The 9,220-nt window shown below is 37.3% G+C and overlaps 1 non-coding gene across 1 annotated transcript; it reads left to right on the top strand.

Annotated features, from left to right (window-relative positions):
* The first annotated feature begins 8,871 nt into the window (after positions 1-8,871).
* Positions 8,872-8,977, top strand: LOC145583487 (small nucleolar RNA R71). Its single transcript, XR_014100131.1, has one exon. It is a non-coding gene; the product is annotated as a small nucleolar RNA R71 (small nucleolar RNA).
* The last annotated feature ends 243 nt before the right edge of the window (positions 8,978-9,220 follow it).

The following is a 9,220-nucleotide window of genomic DNA, read 5'->3' as shown; positions in this document are numbered from 1 at the left end:
CTTTGAGAGCTTCTTCATGATTTCTTGGTTCAATAATGGAAAGAAAGGCTTGAAAGGCACAAAAGTTCCTCATCTACGATCTAGTCTGAGTTCCTTTACCAATATCACTTAGAGATCAGTAGGATGAGAGCTTTGATATTTGAATGGTTTCGGTTGAAACTCTCTTGCTGGAACTCCAATCTGAGGCACTTCTGAATCAGTTCCTTCTGCCTCTTCTCCATGGCTAGATTCTTCATTTTCTTGTTCTTCATAGATTTCAAGTTGATGAACTTCAGCATTTTCTTCTGGTTCTTGTACAGGTTCCTCTTGTCTTTCCTTGTCTTGCTTAGATGTTTCTTCATCTTCTTCCCTATTTCTAATCATTCTGACAAGAGGAAAAACTAGGTCGTTGACTAATGCTCCCTTGGTCAAACTAAATTTATAAACACTTAACAAACCTAAATATGAGTATAGAGGTAAGTCAAGGGTCGAACCCAAAGGAACGGTAATGTTCAAGCACTCTCAATTATGTGTCTAAGCTAGGTCGAAGTCTAAGGGTAAAGAGGTAATACTAACAACTAACCAAACAAAGAACGAAACAAATAAAACACTAGGGAATGGGAATCAACAAGTAATCATGACAATTGTAGCAACTCGGGAACAACATGCAAATCAAAGGTTGCGAAGACTAATGGTAAGAGCAATCAAAAGAGCTCAACAAGCTATCTTCTAGAGGTCTAACTAGTGCCAACTACGAGAGACTCTAACTAGGAACGTCGCTAACCGAACTCAATCGACAATTGTGAGCTACAAATCAATGGTCCGTATCAATATAGACTCACAATGCAATCTAGCATAATTCTCAAGGCCTAATCGAATTACACACATGCATAATTTCCATTAATCACTTTAATCTCAACAATTAATCAACACAATTAAGGAAATCAAGAATCAATCATCCAAGTTTCACCCAATCCCTAGCCAAACAACTACTCTAACATCATCATCTAATCAACAAACAACTAAGGAAATCAAGAATCAACAATTTATCAAGAACAACTACACTAATCAAGCATCAAACATCAAAATCAATCTAAATAAACATGAATATTAATCAAAGCAATAAAATGAGATAGAGTTAGAAATGCTCATTTATAATAGAGAAGATCTTCAACACAATTGTCACCATTGAATCTTCAATCTCTCAATCACCATTGAAATTCCTCACTTTCTCTCTCTAAATTTACTCCTAAACTAACCCTAAAACTAGAGAAAGAAATTCTCAACTAAGCTAAAATTATGAATTCTAATTCTAATTCTACACACTCTCTCTCTAACCCTAAAAATGGGTATTTATAATTACAAGGTTAAAAGAAAATAAAAGAGAAAAGAAAATAAAAGAAAAATAAAAGAAAAGGAATTGAAATGAAAATAAAATAAGAAAAGGAAAATACAAGGAATTAGAAAATAAAAGGAAAACTAAAAAGAAAATTAAAAGAAGGAAATTAGCTAAGGAAAATCGAAGTTAGACATTTGATTTTGGCTGCTCTTTAAGGAAGGGAAATTATCCCCTGCCACGCACTCCTCAAACATTCATCATCAACTTTCAATCTCAAATTCCATCAAGATCAACGGTTCAAATTCGAACCCACAAATGCGCGGCCGCGATAGATGATTGTGCGCCCGCGTTCGAAAGGAGGCAGCTCGGTGGCTTTGATTGCGGTGGAGCAGGGGGCTGCTAAGGGTGCGTGAGGTGGTCGTTTTGTTGCGGGTTTGCAGCTGCAGTTTGCGGAGGTAGAAGGTGGCAGAACTGCGGTGGTCAGGTGTTGTGGAGGAGCTGCGGTTTCAATGAGGTGGGAGCTGCTTGGAGTTGCTGTGTGTTGCGTGGTGAAACAGGGGAACAAGGGAAGTGCTTGAGGTTGAGAAGACGGTGGGCAAGAGCATCACCCTCGTAACGAGGTTGTGATGAAAACTAATGTATGCAGTAACTAAAAGCTTTTTCAATGGGTTCAACACTACCCGGCTTGAGAGCGCGGCTTTGTGACCGCAAGAGCTAGAACTTGGAGAATCCGCTTCCTTGCATCTTGAGCTTTCCTATTGCCATGAGCTTGCTCCAAAAGCATCTTCCACCTTAGTAAACCACCAATATCAAGACTCGAACCTCGTACAATACCTACAACCACGAAAAGAGAGTAAATAAAGGAGAAAAGACTAGAAAAACCATAGAAATGCACAAAACCACAAAATAAGAGAGAAAAGGTAAAACAAAGAGCAAAAGCATAAAACTAAGCATTTATTAAGAAGGAAAGCTATGAAAAGAAGGTAAAAACGACTTAAATACTCATTAAATGGGTGCCATTTATGACAGCCATCACATTCCAATTTCATAATCATTATTGTCTTGTTCCTGCACATTCATAAACATATTAGATTCATCAAAAATCACATGAATGCTTTCTTCAACACACATAGAATTTTTATTGTAAACTCTGTAAGCCTTGCTATTTGATGCATAGCCAAGGAACACTGCTTCATTACTTCTTTCATCCATTATTATGAACAACACACCTGCATCTAAAAGCTCTAAAGTGAGAAATATTGGGTTTTCTACCCTTAAACAGTTCATAAGGAGTTTTATTGATGATTGGTCTCATCATAACTCTATTTATAATATAGCATGCAGTATTGATGGCTTCAGCCCAGAAGTTCCTTGGGAGTCCACTAGCTATGAGCATAGTTCTTGCCATATCTTCTAGGGTCCTATTCTTCCTTTCCACAACCCCATTTAGTTGTGGGGTTCTTGGGGCTGAAAAGTTATGATCCATGCCATTCTCTTTGCAGAATTCATCAAATCTTGAATTTTCGAACTCAGTTCCATGATCTGATCGAATGTGGATAATTTGATTTTCACTTGATTTTTGTACTCTCTTGGCAAAGGACACTAATTCATTAAAGGTTTCATCCTTGCTAGACAAAAAAATCACCTAGGTAAATCTAGAAAAATCATCAATTATAACCAGAACATATTTCTTTCCACTTTTAATTTGAACACGCATGGGGCCACACAAATCCATGTGAATAAGTTCCAATGGCTTTGTGGTGCTGACCATGTTTTTTCTTTTAAAGGATGATCTGACTTGCTTGCCTCTCACACATGCATCACAGATATGTTGTATGAGGAACTTGACTGAGGGTAATCCTATGACCAAGTTCCTCGCACGAAGTTTATCCATGAGTGAGAAACTTGCATGTCCAAATCGTCTATGCCATAATAAAGGATCATCATTAATGGCACTTAGGCAGGTAAGATTGTTCCTTGGAATAGAATTGAGATCCACAATGTATGTGTTCCCTCTCCTAGTTCCTTCGAGAACAACCCTTCCTGTCTTGTCATTAATGATGTTACATTTATCAGAACTAAAACTTACAGAGTTTCCTTTATTACAAAATTGTGATATGCTCAGCAAATTGTGCATCAAACCCTTGACCAAAAGTACATTTTCAATTGAATGGGAACTTGACCTTCCTACTTTTCCTTTTTCTATAACTTCTCCTTTCTTGTTGTCTCCAAAGGTCATAGTTCCTCCAGAATAGGCCTCAAGTGAGAGGAATTTTGATTTGTCTCCTGTCATATGCTTTGAACAACCGCTGTCGAGGTACCACGTGTTGTTCCCCCTCACTAGGACCTGCAAAAGAACTTATTGATTAGTTTCAAGAACCCAGGTTTCCTTGGATTCCTTAGACGTTGAAGCAATGTCAGATTTTCTGACCCAAACTTGCTTAACATTCTTAGTAACGTACAGATTGTTTTTATAACAAGTATCCACTAAGTGACCTGTTTTTCCACAGAAAGAACATACTTTGTAACTAGGCAAATCAACATACTTCTTTTTACCTTTGTGCTTAGTACGAATGTATCCAAGTCCTTCAATTCTTTTGGTTTTAGCATTCTCAATCCACTTAGGTTTACCAAGTTGACTAGTGCTTCTTTCTTTTCTGATAGCAAGTTCCTTTTCTAAATTTGCCTTTTTAATTCTTAACTCATCAAGATTATGTTTTAATATTTCAAAATCTTCATTAAATTTAGGCAATGATTCAGAAGAGCAACTTGATGATTTTAAATCAACACTAGCAAGTTTGTATTGAGTCAATTCTACATTAACCATAATATTTTCATACTTAAGTCTTTCATTCATTTCTTTTAGAAGGAGATTCTTGTCAAAGAGATCAAAGAATCTGCTTTGAACATCAGTGCGCTGGTTCTCAATCCAGGTACTATGTTCCTTGCAGACTTTGAGGGCTTTTTCACATTCGTTTAGCTTTTTAATATTAATTCTCCAGTCATCTTCCATTTCTAAAAAAAAATCAATAAGCACTTCTTTAGAGAGAGTTCTAAGGTGATTGGGATCGATGAATAACTCTTTAGCTACTTCTTCATTGTAGGCCTTCTCATCACGCTTGGCCATTAGACAGAGATTGGCAGTTTCTTCTTCAGGTTGTTCCTCTTCATCTTCACTCTCAAAATCTCCCCAAGCAGCTATCAAAGCCTTCCTAATGTCTGTCTTGTTGAAAGGAGTTTTGTTGCTCTTGTTTTGTTCCTTTGCCTTCCATTTTCCTTTCTCAGTCTCCCACAGAGGACATTCTCGAATAAAGTGATCTAGAGATCCACATTTGTGACATCCGGAATCAGCTTTTGAAGTAGAGGACTTTTTGGTGAAGTTCCTTGTTCGATTATTTCGATTGAACATTCTTTTGAACCTTCTCACCAACATGGCAGCCTCTTCTTCATCTACCTCTGAATCCTCTTGTTCTCCATCTTTGAGAGCTAGGCCTTTTCCTTTGTTCCCTTCACTATTGTTGGTACCTAGATGTAACTCATGAGTCATGAGGGAACTAGCAAGTTGCTCGATGTTGAACTTAGTGAAGTCTTTAGTTTCCTGTAAGGCAGTCACCTTGGCTTTCCATCTCTCATCTTGAGGGAGGCTTCTCAAAACTTTCCTAACCTACTCATCAATAGGTATTTATTTCCAAGAGAAACAAGCTCATTAATAATGTTAGTAAATCTGGTTAACATTTCCTAGATTGTTTCTTTTAGCTGCATTTCAAAACGTTCATATTTGGACATAAGCAGATCAATTTTAGAGCATTTCACCTCGTTAGTTCCTTCATGTGTTACTTGAAGTAAATCCCAAATTTCTTTAGCATTTTTACAGCCCATAACACGATTGTGTTCATGGGGTCCAAGACCACAGTGAAGTAATTTAACATCAAGTGCATTAATTTCCATTTTTTCAAAGTCTTCCTTATCAAACTGAGACATAGGTTTAGGAACTACCTCATTTTCACCAACGGTTTTGGTGATTTCAAAATCACCAACCTCAATGACTCTCCAAACTTGGTAGTTTTCAGTTTTTATAAAAAATCTCCATCCTGTTCTTCCAATAGGTGTAGAACTTCCCATTGAACATAGGAGGTCGCTGCGTAGAGTAACCTTCTTCCAGCTTCGCGTGATTGTTCATCTTGATTCTAGGAACTTAACTCGTCAGGGTTTCCTGATTTCTTCGAGGAACTAGCTCTAATACCAATTGTTGACTTGAATGAACAATACAATTCACCCCCTCTTGTATTGTTCATTCGAGTCAACAAAGTCCGAGTCGAACCACGAGGAATAAGGGGGAGAATGTTATAGCCTATGGCCAAGCTACTTCGAAGAATGAGAGGTAAATTGAGGTGTATCTAAAGTTTCAATCAACTAAACAATGAAGAAAAATCAATAAGAAAAACACTAGGGATTAAGGTTCCACATGCAAGCTCAATGATCATGCCAATCGATGAAGAACTCAATTGATTCAAACATTGCAAAGGACAAACAATAGTTGCAATTAATAGAATTCAAGAGGTATCTCCAATAAGTCAAGCTAGAGTTCACTATGAATGACTGACAAGGAAAATCACAATCAAATTCAACCAATTAAAGCAATTCTCAAATCAAGGGTTCATGTCATTGAAATTTTCTATGCAATCTAGATTAATCATCTAGGTTGATCACTGCTAATCAAATTAATCACATGCACAACTATGTCAACCAATTTAATTGCAAGAATTCAATTAACCAAGAATCATCAACTAGCAAAGATCATCAATCAAGCATGCTTCCCCTTCTCCCTAGCTACTAATCTACTCACAAAAAATAATGAAATTGAAAAACAAAGCAAATTGAATCAAAAATATCATCATTTCAAGCTTAATAAAAAAGAAGATCAAATCAAACAAATTCTCAAATCAAAGATCAACAATCAAATCAAACATTCAAGAATTAAGGGATGAATCAAGCAAAAAGTAAATTTAAGGGAAGAAATTCTCACTAATTTTCATTGATTAATGAAGAAATCCAAGCTTAATGAAGTAATTTGAAGTACAAATCAAGTAATCTAGTGTTTCTCTCTCTACTTTCTCTCTCTACTAAATCTTGAAAAATGTCTCAAGTACAAGTAAAAACATTATCCCCCCAAAAAAGGAAAAGTTAAGGGGTATAAATAGTAAAACAAACATAAGGGGACGGAACGCGGCGGTGCCCGCGCAAAATAGCCCCATGCGCGCGCACACAGGGGTCTGCGCACACGCACAGGAAGGCCTACGTGCGCGCACCCCTGCTGCACTCTTACAGCGCGCGCGACTCCTCTTGCGTGAAGTCTCGCTCCTAGCGCTCTCATGCATCCCTATCGACAACACTCTCGTGATGATGCTCGCGAGGAGGGCAGCCCTTGATCTTCACATAATTGCGTGTTCATCACCTAAAATCAATGAGAGCGCAACCGTGAGAGTGCGACAACTTAAACTTTGAAACTTCACGTACAAATTTACAAGTAAAAATAAGGGAGAAAAAAAAATGAAATGAAACTAAACTAAAATCACAAATTAAGAACTAAAATCATGAAAAACTCATAAAAGTAATCGAAAAACCAAAATGAGTTATTAAGGAGGAAAAACAAAGAAAACTAAGAAATTTAATTGAAAATAAAGCAAGAAAATATAGAAAAAGGAACTAAAAACTATTTATTGAGCGGCATAAATGACACTCATCAAATTCCCCCAAGCTAAACTTTTGCTCGTCCTTGAGCAAAACAAAGTCAAACCAAAAGAGAAAATGATGACATTATTCAAGCAAAGAAAGAAACAAGAAAACTAAAGAGGATGAGAATATACACTAACTCACTTTCGTAGGAATCACGGTCAATTTTAGCAACCAAAGACAAGCCATTTAAACCCCTAGGTCGCTCTAGAGGACGAGTGATGCTCTCGTAAGGGTTTCTTAAGAGATTAACCCATAACTCTGAAAGTAAAATGAGGCAAAGCATATAAAGGAGAAAAGAGAAAGTTAAAACCAAAAGGAAGAAAAATGCTTTCACAATGGACCTTTGCAAGTAGACAAAACACAAGTAGATACCAAGCTTTGTAAACAAAAAAGGGTAAGCACGTTCCAAGATATCCAAGGTTGATAGGAACATAATGCATGCTAAGTATAGAGAACTAGAGACTTCATCCTCCCCCCTAGTCCCCTCCAGGACGGTCCTCGTTCTCCCCATAGGCTTCAAATTACCCCTTAGCTAGCGCCTCGTGATTCCTCGAAGGAACCGGAAAAAGATTCATTTTGAGGAATTATAGGGTTATCCCGACATCTCGACCATGCACTCTCTCTCCATAGCGTTGAAAACTATCTCCCTCCACCGAGTAAATGACCTAACATCTCTAAAGTCCATGGGTCTTTTATTATGGTTGTAATGACATGGTTAAGGGTAAAGGCGGGAAAAATTAGAAAATTTGGTGGCAAATCCTAAGTGAAGCGAAAGAGCGGTCAACTCTCAAAAAACACACTCAAGAAGTCACCAAATAACAAACCAAAAATACCGATTAATGCCATCTCCCCCAAGCTTATTCAGCACTACTACACAATATATACAAGAAATAAGTAACGTCCCCCCCCCCCCCAAGCTTGAACAAAGTATTGTCCTCAATACGAAGAATAGGGAAGGAAACGAAACCAACTAGAAACATTTTGAGATTATTGGTTTTTCTCCTTTTTTTTTTTTTCATTTTTTCAATTTTTTCATTTTGTCATTGAATAATGCACAAAATTGCACTTATTTCATGTCCTTGCCTTTTTTAACTATTGACGGCTTTTTCTTTCAATTATCTTCATTTCTCTTTTATCATGAAATAACATTTGATTTCCTTAGAACACAACTTGCATTTGAAACTTTCTTGTAAATACAATACATCCCAACTTTCAAAGTCTCAAAGAAAACCATCATTCAAATTGCTCATGTTCATATACAATCAAAACAAAACTCAAACCTCACAAGCCAATGCTTCACTACCTAAGAGGGTCGGTAAACATAGGTCATAAGGCTTGTAATGTGGTATAAACAAGAGCGGGAAATAGGAAACTCAACATGGTTAGCAAGAAGGTATATGGAAAATAGAAAATCAAATATGTAAATAAATAAAAAGAAAACAAAAGAAAATGAGAATAGGTGCCCATATCCTTCCCTAAAGATGCTCGGTCACGGTCTTAGGAGCTAAAAGACAACGCAAGGATCAAGATATGCATAGTGGAGGATCCAAATAGCCACACAACAAGTATGATGAAGGCTAGAACAAAGTAAACCTCACAAGGGATGTTTAAAAATAGCAAAAACCAACTAAAGGGCTTCAAATCCACCCATATCACCATCTTGCCAATCTCTATAGTATCTCATTACGTCTTTAATGATGTCTACCACTTCCTCCTCCATTCTATTCATAATGGGACCTCCGGCTCCTCCATCAAGACACGATTTTCCTTGAGGACTTAGGCCACCATAGAAGATTTGAATAATTTGGTAGGTAGGAATTCCGTGGTGAGGACACTCTCTTTGATACTCCTTGTATCTCTCCCATGCTTCATAGAGGCTTTCACTAGGCTTTTGCTTGAAACCTTGAATCAAAGCTCTAGCCTCCACCGTTTTCTTTTGTGGATAGAAACGGGATAGAAATTCCTTGGTCACTTTGTCCCATGTCCTTAGAGAATTTGGTTTGACTTCCTTGTCAAACCATTCCAAAGCACGCCCTATAAGAGAAAATGGAAAAAGCTTGAGGCGGATGAATTCTTGGGAAATTCCATTCACTTTGATAGTGTTGCAATATTTTTCGAACTCTTTGAGATGGTTTAGCAGGCTATTGACTCAAATGAACAATACAA

This window comes from Chenopodium album, chromosome 15, assembly GCF_948465745.1.
Source record: "Chenopodium album chromosome 15, dcCheAlbu1.1, whole genome shotgun sequence".
NCBI lineage: Eukaryota > Viridiplantae > Streptophyta > Magnoliopsida > Caryophyllales > Amaranthaceae > Chenopodium > Chenopodium album.
This window is presented reverse-complemented; position numbering and strand designations above follow the sequence as displayed.